A 14,771-nucleotide genomic window follows, 5' to 3' on the forward strand; every position below is an offset into this window, starting at 1 on the left:
TAATAACACACTCTTTGGCTTCTTTTTTGTTCTTTTTGTTTTGTTTTTAAGGGATAAGGATCTATAAGAGAGACTGAACTATTTCTGCAAAGACATAAGCTAGCATCTGGCTTAAATTAAAGCCACATACACAAAAGATATGAACTGTGGCCCTCGGCTAGTTCAAGCCTAGGCAGGATCAGATTACATTCAGAGCATGTATTTCCTCCACCCTTTCTCCTTTTTAAACAGAACCCAAATTTTCTTCAGCTTTTGTCTCTCTTACACATGCATGCCAGCGGGGGCTGGCTCCAGGCCAGGCCAAAAGGCAATGATCTACTGGTCCAAGGCAATCACAGTAGTCCCCCTCCCCCTGTCGAGAAGACTTGCGGAAAGTCTATTGGTGGGAAGATTCCTTCCACTAAAAGGAGCCAAAAGGGAAAGGCCCCTCTTCTGTCTCGAAGCCCTGGATACCTGACTCTAGAAGTGCTGTTGCCATCTTGAGTATCCAAGAAGGGAGAAAGCCTGAGGACAAAGTGACACATACTAGAGCTGGCACGCTGCACATGGCCAGGTCCTAGGGTTGTGCTTCCTGGTATGTGAAAGAACACACTCCCTACTATGAGAACAATGGGGTTTCAGCTACTCGCAGCCACTATTAGCCTCTGCATATTCCGGAGCAAGCATCAGAAAATAAGCCCTAAGAAACTGGGAACACATACAGAACTGTATCGGGTAATTACTACTCCCCTCTGGGTTCTATGGCCCTCATAGCCTAAGAGCCATGGCTGTCGAATGTTCGTTTTTCCTGATGCTCAAATTTTTTAAACCCAGTATCTGGGTTAATATCTGAGTAAGATAAAGGATTAATCTTTATTTTAAAAACTCTAAGAATGAAACAAACAAACAAACAAATCTTAAGAGTTCATCAAAGTGTAAGATTCTCTTTCGTCATATTGGAGGGGGGTACATGAAAATCAAGACAATTTTCAACAATGTTCAGTTCCAGTAGCACCTAAGGTAAGAGCTAACGATCTCATTTGTTAAAAGCCAAGTCCCTGCCGCTCTCAAGAATTACGTCGAGATGATAAGCACTGGGTGAGGTATGGAACTGGTGAATCACTACATTGTACACCTGAAACTAAGACAACACTGTATGCTAACTACACTGGAATAAAAATTTTAAAAACACAATTACATCAATAAAGATCTGTGCCAGGCAGAATCTTCTCCACAAGCAACTAGGGTCATCCCAGAAATAGATTCCCTTTCCTAGAGTGAGGGCTCAATAAGCAGATACTATACATAGCCATTAAGGATCCCAATATTGGCCACCATTCTCATCATCAAAATGCACACAAACGTCATCATATTGGGCACTCCAAAAGCACACACTAATCGAGATGATAGAGACATCCAGAACCCTACTGGCTCGTCATGAAGCAATTACGAGTGGTGTGGTCAGGAATACTGATCAACTGCATCAAATTCCTGCTCTCAGACAAGGCCCCAGTTTTTTGTTTTTTGTTTTTTAATATGAATTTATTGTCAAGTTGGTTTCCATACAACACCCAGTGCTCATCCCAAAAGGTGCCCTCCTCAAGGCCCCAGTTTTTTAACAGTCAGATGGAGCTACATCCTTTCTGTGTGAAGCTATTTAATCTTTGGATAAAATAACAGAGTGGTTTGGAGATCAAGTCTGGGAGCTAAAAAGACCAGGATTAGAATTCCAGCTCTGTCTCCTACTAGTGGTGTACCCAGGGATATTTATTATTTAGCCTTCAGTTTCCTCATAAGCAAAACAGGGATAGAATACATTCTCACTGGGATGCCCTAAGGATGTAATTAGATGCTATACATAAAGTGCCTGGCACACAGTAAATTCATAATAAATGGTGGGCCACTGTCATCAAATAGGGATTCTGGCCAAAAAAAAAACAAAAAACGGGGTGGGAGGGGAGGGCACTATGCCCCTTCGTTCACTAAAAATAGTAAGAACAGAAATAATAGTGACAATATCAGCTATTTATTGAGCATGGTTCTAGAGACTCTGAGTGTAGCAATTCCCTTAATCCTCACAACGCTTTGAAGTAGGAACTAAGATCATTCCCATGTTACAGATGAAGAAGGAAAGACAAGATAAAGGACTTGCACGAAGCCATACACCGGATACACGGAAGAGCCGCGATTCAGACCCAGGCTGTCCAGCTCCAGAGACCTCCTACAATACCGCCACCAATCCCAAACAGCTTCACTGTTACACAACCAACACTAGCATAATGGCCGACAATTCACTATCTGTTGAAAAAGACGGGGCACCTGGGCGGCTTAGTCCGTTGAGCATCTGACTTCAGCCCAGGTCGTGATCTCACAGTTTGTGAGTTCGAGCCCCACAGTTCACCGCTGTCAGCGTAGAGCCTGCTTCAGATCCTCTGTCCCTCTCTCTCGGCCCCTCCCCTGCTCGTGCCCTCTCAAAACTAAATACAACAGAAAAAAAGAAAAAGCAAGAAGCAAACTATTACTACCAACTTGGAGGCTTACAGTCCTAAGCAGTATGTTCTAACTGAGCCCCTTATAAATTTCACTTATTTTCAGAATGTGGGTTGCAGATTTTAGGCCCTTCTCTCAAAGCAAATGTTTCTTCAGCCCTTTCACAGCACAGGTAACCAGACACCAGCGGTACAGGTGAACAGAATCCTGTTCTCGGCCTAGTGAGGGACTGAGGTAGCAAGACTAGCGTCAATATGGGGTGCATGGGTGACTCTGTTGGTTAGGCATCAGACTTCAGCTCAGGTCATGATCTCACAGCTTGTGGGTTCGAGCCCCGCATAGGGCTCTGGGCTGACAGCTCGGAGCCTCAAGCCTGCTTCAGATTCTGTGCCTCCCTCTCTCTCTGCCCCTCCACCACTCGTGCTCTCTTTCTCTCAAAAATAAATAAACGTTAAAAAAAATGTTAAGAAAAAAAAGATTAGTGTTAATATACATTCAAACCACGTGTCACTAATTCAGAGATTTTGCTCATTCAGATCAGAAATTACTACTAGTCTGAAGACCTGACAAGGTTTTCTGTGACGATACCATTGTCCTGTCTTTAGGAGGTCACACATGGTCCCACATGGGAACTCTTGGTTTAACACTCCTGAAATACAAAAAGGCACCGTGCTTTTTAAAGAAAACTTAATTCTCATTCTCAATTGGTTTGCTAGAGATATATTCGCTGTCTGGAAAAATTTAAGTCACTTGAATAAAAAATCCAAATAAAATCTTCCTGGTTATAAATTTCTTCAACATATAAAACGAATTTGTTTCGAATTTTTGAATTAGCCCGGCTCACCATCAACCAGCTAGGGGGAAAAGATGGCTTTCTCTCTATATATATGTATAAACACTGGTGCGTAAGCAGGTAGGCCCAAAATTATTCCCATTCTCTCCTGGAAGAGTACAAACAGGGAACTCGGAAACAGAGTTCTCTGAAATTTGAAAACACTTTTAAAGGGGAATAAAACAGAATGGGAAGATTCTTATTCAACTTCTAAGCTGGACATACATAAACATCCCTGATCTCTGTGAGCAGCTTCCTCCACATTTATAGGGAAAAGCAGGAACAAAGTTGGCCTGACACGCACAAGGTCATGTTTCCTGTCTACACCTCTCCCCTGCCCACTTCTGCACCTATGCTCACATGAAGAGCAAAACTTTTGTACAGATGATGAATAATAACATGTTTCTAGTGCGGCGTGATGCATCTGGTAGCTTCTCAATAAACGTCTTTTGTGATGCTCCTAAGTATTTAGGAAATACTTATTTGTACCACCATCATAGGACATTCTCTAGAAAAGAAAAATACACTAATGTGCAGTTTCCTCCAATGACATCATAACCAGGCTCAAAACAGAGCAAAGCCAACAATCTCTCCTCATCATACCAGACACCAGGGAGCAGACTTTTTCTGAGCTCATCCTACAACTACCATCAGAATAGGATCCTTACCCAGCCCCATCAGAAAACCCACCTGATCACGTGGAACTCTCCAAGTCTAATACTATTTGTGTGACTCAAACTCTAAATTCTTTAGCTTAAAAATAACAGTGGTTCAGGAGGCTTCTCCCAAATAAGCTAACGACAAATCCATCAAGGTTAACTGCACAGGATAAATGCACAGGCTGCAGACGCTGCATTTTAATAGGTCGTAAGACAAAGTCTTGTCAAAATCAATCAACTCGCCACGCTATGACAAGGCCACCAGGCTGGAGCCTACACTGATCTCACACTTTCAAATCCTCTTCTCCATAAGCTTTGGAACACTGCAGTCAACAGGCATAAATATCTGAACCTTGTCAAAAAACAGAATGTACATTTACAACTTTGATCGTTAGCTCTTCTGCCATTTTAAATATTTACAGCACTACCAGTTATGCCAACGCATAGTATATATTCTTAATTAACATAGGAGACTGAACTGCATGATTTTTCTAGCTTAGGTAAGCAAGCCTAACTAAACGTTGACACCAGTCCTCTGGCCAGTCAGCAGAAGGTGCTGTAGACTGTTAGCTGTGGACCTCCACGCCTGGCGTGATAAAAGCAACTTTCCTCAGGCAGGAAAAGCTGTAACTACAATGGAATTAGAGACATGCCATTTGGAATGCCTAAAACCGTCCCCCCCCCCCCCCGCCCCCCGCCACACACACACACACACACACACAAAGTATTTCTACTCTGAGCATTAGTTTAGTTCAAAACTACTTTACTTATTAGTAAGAGCTTCAAACAACTACTTTTTAGGTGAGGCTGGCTAGAACAGGTTTTTGCTTCAACAAAATTTCTTTGTTTCTTTGGAGGTAGGATTCTCAAAGTTCAACATGTGTAATCGTGAGTGGAGTACAGGATCCCACGGGAGAATATGCCAGGCATTCAATTTTCAGGGGTCCAACAAAAAATTCAAGCAAACTAAATGTCAGTGTTTAAAATTTCCCTTTCCAAGTCTGCAATCGAGCTAAGATGTTAAACCGTACACAGGTCACCAATGTATCCTAGAACGTGCACAGGAACGCTGCACGGAGACGGGGCGCCTACGACTGGCTGGCTGTCGAGATCACCAGCATCATCTCTACAGTTATTTGTTCCCACGCCCAAGTTGCCAATAATTTTAAGAGACAATTCTTTGTTGGGCCCAAAAATAGAAAACTTAAACTTCACAAGTACACATGTGCCCTCCTCCCCCAAATGTACTGGCTAATTCTTTCAGCAGAAGAGCATTCCATATGGTGCCAACAATAAAGGAACTTGCAGAGATCATCTGGCGATCACTGTGGTGGTTTTGTTTTGTTAGAAAGTAACACTCAAACTAGGTTCTTTTTAAGGGTGGGAATTAGATCAAGAAAAAGCAGGAAGACCATTTTTTCCAAGTCTGGATGTCAGAATCTGGGCAACAATAGTGAGTTGTCACTATTCTTCAATGTGACAACAGATTACATATTCAGTAAAAAAAAAAAAAAAAAAAAAAAAGAGGTTAATACCTATCCTTATTTAACCAACATTTATTTACTTCGGGTGTGACAACATCAAACAACATACAATTCTTAACCACTGTTAATGGCCACTAATCTGTAGAGGCTAAAAAACGTGAATTCAACTCTGTGCCAGGCACAGTACAACTCCTTTTTAATCAAACAAATTAGCATGAAAATGAAGCATTCTATAAATTAAAATCGGTCATCCTTCAACATGTTTCAAAAGTAACTGTAGACTATTAACCTTACATGGTTCTCATTGTGCTTTAGGAATAATTAACTTTCATATAGTATATTGTACCACTGAATAAATCGCCTGTGAAGAGCAGGACAATTATGTAAAATAAACCAACTAGCTTCGTTATTCTCATAGGTCAAACTTGAAAAAGCACTTACGTTGACATAAGTCAACATCTGCCTAGAAAAATGCAAACAAGTGAGGCAAAACTAAACTCTGGCCACCAAAAAAATATATTTTTCATAAAACTTGGATCAAATATAACTGAACATGTTCCCTTGCCAAAGAGCATACATACCCAGGTTCCATGTACTCTGTACATTAGTATTCTCCAAATTTTCAGTCCCCTGGATATGGACAGTCTCAAAAGCAAACTTTCTTCAAAAGCAAAAACAAACAAGCATAGACCACCAAACCCAACTGCTCCAACAGAAACTTCCTCAAAATCTCCCCCTTAAAATACATACACAGCTTTTTAAAAAGTTCATCGAGCCCGTTGTCTGCTGTTCACTGTCATTAGGAGACTGGAAAGCTGATGGAAATCCAGCTTCCAAAAGCTTAATGAGCAAGACTGGCCCCACCCAGGCTGGACCCTGCTGGAGAAGGGGCATGCTCAGTAGAAAAGCCCAGCTTGGTTCCAAGTTACTTCATTCCTCGGCTACAAAATCCACACGGGTCAAAGAAAAAGTCATCTTCCTGCTGCCTGTTCTACCCACTAAATGAAGAACACTTTCCATAAAGAATAGTGTTAATAATGACCAATTTTAGGATTACAGTTTTTGTAATTCTCTTGCTGAAAGATTTTTCCTGTTTTTGTATCCTTTTAGCTTTGCTTTGGGTTTGCACCCACGAACTTTTTTCCTTCCCCCCCAACTTTGTTTTTAGTTCTGTCATTTTAATCCACCCTACAAATAGACACCAAAAGCATATGTATACAGCATATAATCTAATAATCTCTCCTTATAAACTCTATCAGTTTCAGATATAAAAAAGCCATATACACACAAAGTCCAGTTTTCAATACATAAAAACATCTATTTTGATTCATCTGTAAAAGAATTTGCTTATTCACAAAAGAATTTGCTTATTCATTCATTCTATATTTAAAAATAGAGGTTTGTTTTAATTTAGATTTATAGTGCCATCACATAATTACAAAGCTGATAAATCCCTGTTTTGTTATTGTCAATACTCAGACATGATGGATACAAAAGGTAAGCCTATATCCATAGGTCATACTGAATACAAATACACAAGGGAAACAAAGTACATTTAAAAACGTTAATGCATTTTCCTTTAGTGACAAGATTCAAGTCAGAGATCAGAGAAAAGACTAATTTTCCTTAATTGTACATAACCAGCCCTCCGTCCTTTGCATTTCCAGAATTTAAATTCGTGTGTAGGGGTGCCTTGGTGGCTCAACTGGTTAAGCATCTGACTTCAGCTCAGGTCATGATCTCAGTTTGTGGGTTCGAGCCCCGCATCAGGCTCTCAGCCCAGAGAGAGCCTCCCTCTCTCTCTGTCCCTCCCCCACCTCTCTCTCAAAAATAAACAAACATCAAAAAAAAATTTTTTTTAATAAAGAAATAAATTTGGGTGTGTATGTGTGTTCCCATGTAGATATATATACATGAGCAAATCAGGACCAAGAATGACTCTGGATCCAAGCATGATTCTGTACAACCTCACCCCGCTACTGCTACATCGCGCTCTATCAAGCAGTTCTTAGGTCAATGAGTATTACATGCTCACCTCACCTACAGAGTCTTGAAAAAAGTCTTTTTAAATTCTAAAGAAAACACTTTAGAGATTTAGGCAAATAAGATGTCACCTGTACCCACTAACAGAAAAAGGTAAAGTTTGCTTTATGGTAACAGTGAAAATGTGTTCCAGTGACAGCTCTGAAGACATTGATCTCTGCCAAAATGAACAAACACAAAACTAAAACAAACAAACAAAACAATCATTCCATATAATGGAAGTAAACTTCAGTATCTACCACAAGGTTTTCAGTGGTTCACAAAAGGGCAATGTGGTGAACTTTTTAACAGAGTCAATCTTATTCAATTAAAAGCATCATCTTTTATTACGTTCTTCCTTCATTTTTTAAATATTAAATGTATTTTTTAATATATACTGCAGCACAATGACAGATTTACTTCAATATGCTTGAAAAAAAGTATTGGCTCCAAACCTTTTCCTGAAATGTATTACTCCACAGAACCCGTAAGCATCAGAACTCCTAACACGTAGCACTGGATCCAGTGAAGTTGCCAATGGTAGAGGAGGTCTACAACCCATCCAGGCATCTCTGATCACCCCTGTGCCTCCTACCCTCTTAACTCTCCTACTGCTATACACTGCACTGTGTCCCCCCCTCCCCAATGCATATGCTGAAGCACTAATTCCCAACGTGATGATATTTGGAGAGGAGACCTTAGGGAGATAATTAGATTTCGATGAGGTCTTAAGGGTGGGGCCATCATGATGGAATTAGTGCCTTGATAAGAAGAGATATACCAGAGAGTCCGCTCATTCTCTCCTGCTCTCCTGCTCTCTTGCTTCACTACACGGCAGCCATCTACAAGCCAAGAAGGGAGCCCTCACCAGAAACAGACCATGCTGGCACCCCGATCTCGGACTTCCAGCCTCCAGAACTGTGAGAAAATAAACGTGCTGAAGCCACTCAACAGTACCATGTTATGGCAGCCCAAGCTGATGAAGGCACCTACATTCTTAATTATGAAGCCCAATGTCATTGCTCAAGCTCCTCTGCGGTCTCCAATATACAAGATCCTGCTCAGAAGACATCTGGATTTCATGCTCTAATCAAAGGTTAAGAGAATTAAGACAGAAAAGGGAGTTTTGTGGCACTATAATTTCGAAGCAGAACAAATGACTCATATGGTAGATAAAAAGAGAACCCAGAAAACATAAATGAGTTTCCAAACTCATACACTCAACAAGGGGTAGAGTCAGAATTTACACCAGTCTTCAGAGCCAATGCTGGTGGCGCTGGCAGTCTAGTGACGAGCACAGCTGCTTTCCAAAGCCAATGTACTCTTCCGCCAATTCGAACACCTGTGTTTTCAAGATGAGTAAACTGAACCCAAAGTGAAATAACTTCTACAAGGTTATTCAGTGGGTTACTGGAAGAAGTACACAAACCAAAGCCAGGGTCATTTAAAGCATCCATTCCCAGTAAGATTTTAAACACATTAAAGTACACAAAGTACATCCACAAATGTCCTCCCATAAAAAAACTGTTAATATGCTCCCTCTCTCTCTGCCCCTACCCCACTCATGTCTCTGTCTCTTCCTGTCAAAAGTAAATTAAAAAAAAAAAAAATTTTTTTTTTTTAAAAACTGTTAATACGAATTTAGATCTAAACTCTGTCTTGGGAAAATCATAAATAGTCATGTGCTGACACTGTCTCATTATTCCATTAAAAGGGGAAATTAGGGGCACCTGGCTGGCTCAGTAGGGGGAGCATGTGGCTCTTGATCATGAGGTCATGAGTTTGAGTCCCACTTTGGGTGTAGATACTACTTAAATAAAACTTTATAAAAGGGGGAGGGGGGTTAGAAGCTGATCCTCCAAATACTTTTTTAAGAATACTATTTTTTTAAGAATACTATTTTTTAAGAATACTATATTTTTAAGAGTACTATTTTTTTAAGAATACTATTTTTTTGGGGGGCGCCTGGGTGGCGCAGTCGGTTAAGCGTCTGACTTCAGCCAGGTCACGATCTCGCGGTCCGTGAGTTCGAGCCCCGCGTCAGGCTCTGGGCTGATGGCTCAGAGCCTGGAGCCTGTTTCCGATTCTGTGTCTCCCTCTCTCTCTGCCCCTCCCCCGTTCATGCTCTGTCTCTCTCTGTCCCAAAAATAAATAAACGTTGAAAAAAAAATTTTTTTTAAAAAAGAATACTATTTTTTTAACAATACTTTTTTTTTTTTTTATTCAAGGGAGTTGGTTGGGGTTAGATTGGGGGACATTTTTCCTATGTTAGATTTGTGATTTTATATATAAATAAAATGTTATGCTAAACTCAGTATCATAATTTCTTGACTTTTAAAACTGTCCTACCTCCTGCTTTATGGAAACAAAAAACATAACAGAATGTAGAGGACCCAATAATCTAACAGGTCATTCATAGCTCACAAACTCTGCGCAGAAAATAAAGTTATCTGTGTTGTAGAAAGACAATGAGGAAGACCATTTCTTTCAATCTTTCCACCTTTATTCATCTAGCCTCTGCCCGAAAAGCAATTAATCTGTCACACCAGAAAAAAAAAAAAAAAAAAGGAAACAATTTTCTGGCATAAGCTTAAAATAACCTAAAAAGTACTAGCCAAAACTCACTATTTTTGAATCTACTGATTTTTACAGAGAATCCATTCTTCCCACCTACCAATCAGCATGCAAAGGATATACTCCCTGAACAAAATGGAGAAAAGTTGTATCACTTTTTCAATCTGAATGGGTTCCCTAGTCTATAAATTTTTCTAACAGCCTACATTTTATCGCTATCTGATGTCAGCAAAAAAGAAAAAAAGAGGAAAAAACCACTGCATTCGTTCCATGGATTCTATGCACAAGTTCTCTTTCGACCACATACCACACAGTTTATCTTCTCTCAGACTCTACATCCAGAATGCTCTGCACAACTGCAAATGAGTCATCTGCAAAGTTTCATCCCTACCACATTTTTAAAAATGTAACATTAGAAAGTACTATAGATTTATGAGACTCTGGGGAAAAAATTTGCTGTATGGTCCCAGGTTTGTTTGTTTGTTTGTTTGTTTGTTTGTTTGGTTTCTGTTTTTGTTTTTTTTAAAGAAAGGGTTTGTAGAGAAGACAGTAGGAAGAGGTACAGGAGAAAATGGAAACAAAGAGGTGGTAAATGGGAATCCATCATCAAGTTAATGTTTTGAAACCATCTAAAAAGTGTTAAAAGGATTTGTTAAGAGTTTTAACTCAATAGTCAAACGCATCACTATTAGAATTACACATTCAGGCAAATACAGTAATCCAGCATTCACCTTAAAGTATCATTTTCAGGGGTTGCTCAGTAGGTTAACTGTCTGGTTCTGAATTTCAGCTCAGGTCTCGATCTCATGGTTCGTGGGATCAAGCCCTGCATTGGGCTCTGCACTGATAGCACAGACCTACCTGGGATATTCTCTCTCTCTCTCTCTCTCTCTCTCTCTCTCTCTCTCTCTCTCTCTCTCTCTCTCCCCCCGCCCCTCCTTTGCTCCCACATGTGCTTTCTCTCTCTCAAAATAAACAAACTTTTAAAAAAATGTATCATTCTCATCCTATTGTGTCTAAGAAACATTTGCTGAGTTCCACCTTTGCACCAGACATTAAACCCTTAGGACTCAAAGATCCTTCCCCATTCCAGCCCTCAGAGAATTCACCAGTCTAGCAGGAAAGACAGATACATAAACAATTACAACATGTGTGATAAAGGCTACAACAGAGGGACAGGAAGGGCACAGCAAAGTGCACAACTCCCTGGAGGAGGTCAAGGAAGGCCTCATAGACTGAAGATGTTTCGGTTCATATGGAGCTCATTTTAAGTGAGTCAATGCTACTGTTAATAATATGGCGGTGACACCCACTTTGACTTAGGGGTTAAAGAAAATAAAAGCACCTGTCACAAAGCCCATAACATAAAAAGCAGAAACAAAGACTTTGCCAGTACCTGTGAAACGCCCTACATACATGGCTGAACGAAATGGGGTTTTTATAGAATAAAGAATTTGGAGCCCTAAGGGATGTCTGGCCCTTGCCTCTCACATCTGGGGTACCTAAAGCCCAGAAGCTAGAGGATTTGCCTGGGTTGTGCAGGGAGTCTGCAGCAGAACCCAGGCAGGATGTCAGATTCTGTCTAATAATCCCATGGCCCTTCCCTGTTGCAAGCCTCCCCGCCTGGATGAGAAGGAAAGAGCAGAGACACGGTTACAGAAAACACACGGCACAGAGGCCCTTTCTGGCTCTCCAACAGCCAGAGGACTAAAGAGCCCGGAGACTAAGCATGCAGTAGACATCAGTGCTCCCCAGCTCTGCCCCCACTCTCTGCACCCAGGAAAAACCCTACACGCTCCCACTCCCCAAAAAAGTAGGTCTTGAGAAACAAAGAGGTCATTGCCAAGAAAGTATCTACTGATACTTCTCAATCTGAAAGAACATTAAATTCATATTCAGAGAGTCTGCATGTTGCCATGGCATGTTACCACTTAGCTGGTGACTGAATCGGTCAAGGCACCAGCCGACCACCCACCTACGTAACAGGACCACTGTAAGAATCGTCTGAGAGTTGCCACACAGCTACTACTAAAAGAACGTGAGTTCCTGTTGAACACAGTATCCCGATGGTCAAAAAAATTCATCTAGGCTTTCTCCTAAAAATGGCTGAATGTATCCTTACGTTTACTTTTAAAAATCAAACACTGAACATAGAGTAAACTCTTACCAATTCCATTTACCTATTTTTTTCCCCCTCAACTTGGGGAAGGAAAAATGTTTCTTCACCTTAATCCACCCTCTGTAACTTCCCTTCTTTCTCTTCTCTCCTTTCCTTTAAAATGGCACCACAATTTCCAAGAGGCGCCACTAGAAACCGCATAAATAGCAAACAGGTCAACACAAGCCTCATGACAGACAAATCGCGCTGGACAAAGTTGAACACTGCTCCTGGCTGGGCAAGGCAGGGAAATGTTAAGATGCGTGTGATAAGCAGTCATAGCTACACAGCACGCCCTGGGGAGGGACAACCCCAGAGCCAGCCTCTCCTCACTTCACCTGTTACTCCTCCCTCTGCCTGACACAGGCCATGTGCATGCCTTGGGCACTTGTCTGGGCACCCTGTGTACCTCCAAAACCACACAACTTTGTTAGCTCAGTCACTTGAAACTGCAGCTCCGTGTTGTCACTTCACTTTAACAACTCAACTCTCCAACCTTGAATTGTGAAAGAAAACCCGAAGCATAGGTGCAAACGTGCCCTCGGTCCACAGCCCCAACCTACCCAAAACAGAATAGCCAACATCAAGCCAGAGTACTCACCATCACCTCTGCCTAGGAGATCTTGATTTCAGCTCTGTACTTTTGGGTCTTGCTAAGACCCATTCATTCAGTGAGGAACTGCTCTTTGTTTTACTGATAGCTGTTGAGGTTACAAACCTGTGTAAAACCTGGTTCCAGCAGTGTCAGGAGGGTATTTAAATAACTAAGTCTACTGCACAGAGAGGAAGAGCTAAAATACAGGCAGAAACAATTCAACAGTAACGGACTTGAAGAGGAAAGAATGTTTCCCAGGGTTAAGTTTGAACTGACCTTGAAGGATAAGAAGGTGCTTCCAAGGCGGAGTGAAAGCGGGTAGGAGCGCACTCCTCACCGTGGGAACAGCAAGTGAAGGGCATAGAATCAGGAAAGATAAAAGCGTGGTAGGGAACGGTAAGTACCTCGTCCGCCTGGAACACAGGGTAGGAGTGGACGAGATGGACGAGGGAGAAGGCAGCCAAGTAATAAGTGATGGGTATGCTAAAGTTTCGACGTTTTAACTCTACCCTGCGGGCGATGGAAAATACTGGGCAGTCATGTGAGAACAAGTGACACAAAGGAAACTGGTTAAGATGATGCTCCAGTGATCCAGGAAACAGCATCTCAACTAAGGCAGGGGCAACAAAGGCAAATGAAGAGACGGAGTCAATAAATATTTAGTAGGTAAAATTGACAGGATTTGATAATGAATTATATTGTGGGAGTAACAGCAAATTTCCCAGGTTCCTGGCAGTCAAAGGTCAGACAGGGCAGCACCATGAATGTAGTGAGGAGTTTCCAAGAAACGTAGGAAACAGGAATGAAAGAAGCACAAGCTTCCAGGTTGAATGCACGTGGACTATAGGGCCTGTGTACAGCCAGGTGGAAAGTCAGGATGGTCAGACATAGGTGTCTGAACAACAAAGTCGGGGTTTCCATGCTAAGACTTGGAACTCATTGGCCCATCAGTGTTATTTGAAGCTATGCAATAGATGAAACCCCAGCAAAACAGAGTAAGAAAAATGCTCATCATTATGGGGCACCTGGGTGGCTCAGTTGGTTAAGTGTCTGACTTCAGCTCAGGTGATGATCTCACAGTTTGTGGGTTCGAGCCCCGTGTCAGGATCTGTACTGACAGCTGAGAGCCTGGAGCCTGCTTCGGATTCTGTGTCTTCCTCTCTCTCTCTGCACCTCCCATGCGTATGCTCTCTTTCTCTCAAAAATAAATAAAACATTTAAAAAAGAAAGAAAGGAAGAAAGAAAAATGCTCAAGATAAATCACCAGGCAGACAGAAAGGAAGCTATAAAGGAGGCTGGAAGGATCAGCCTAAGAGAAAGACCACAAACCATGAACATATTGCCAAAAGAGAAGAGTCAGGCTAGGAGGAGTGGAGAACAGGGCCAAGGGCACATTGCTTCAGGCACTGCTGAAGTTTTTAAATTGTTGTGAAAAGGCTGCTGGTAACCTCTAAGAACAAGTTAGTGGACAGTGGACGAAAAAGCCAAGTGGCTTAAAAAAAAAAAAAAAAATACTGGAGAAAGGAGGGTTAGAGGTGAGTGTAGATTAATGTCCAGTTTAGCGATAGAAAAAAGGCGAGAGAATCGGGAACGAATAACTACAAGAAGTACTAGGTTGCAGGAAAACATCTGTGCACAGCAGATGTTTTGGTGGTTTTGTTTGGTGCAGGCTTTTGGTGGGAGAGAGAGAGTAGGGAGAGGCTTGAGACACAAAGGAGAAAAAGGAAAATGGATGGCAGGTAGTTCAGAAGAAGTAAAAAAAAAAAAAAAAAAAAAAAAACAGGATCAAACCCACAAAAGAAGGGGTGCCTGGCTGGCTCAGTCAGTACAGCAAGTGACTCTCAGTCTTGGGGTCCTGAGTTCAATTCCCAGGTTAGGGGTAGAGATTACTTTAAAAAGTACATACATACACACACACACACACACACACACACACACACACACACACACCCCTTCATCTTGAACAGCAGAAGGACAT

The 14,771-nt window shown here is 41.5% G+C and overlaps 1 protein-coding gene across 24 annotated transcripts in view; it reads right to left on the reverse strand.

The window, feature by feature from the left end:
- Positions 1-14,771, reverse strand: part of EPB41L2 (erythrocyte membrane protein band 4.1 like 2) — a 221,547-nt gene that overhangs the window by 128,991 nt on the left and 77,785 nt on the right. The window contains exon 1 of one of the 24 annotated variants that reach the window (XM_086707831.1): positions 12,800-12,898. The exons of 21 other annotated variants lie outside the window; for them this stretch is intronic. The gene's annotated coding sequence lies outside the window, so the exon portion shown is untranslated. 2 more of the 24 variants (XM_086707827.1, XM_086707828.1) reach the window with 2 other exon arrangements.

Source organism: Puma concolor, chromosome B2 (assembly GCF_028749965.1).
Source record: "Puma concolor isolate L17-30 chromosome B2, mPumCon1.1.hap2, whole genome shotgun sequence".
Lineage (NCBI taxonomy): Eukaryota > Metazoa > Chordata > Mammalia > Carnivora > Felidae > Puma > Puma concolor.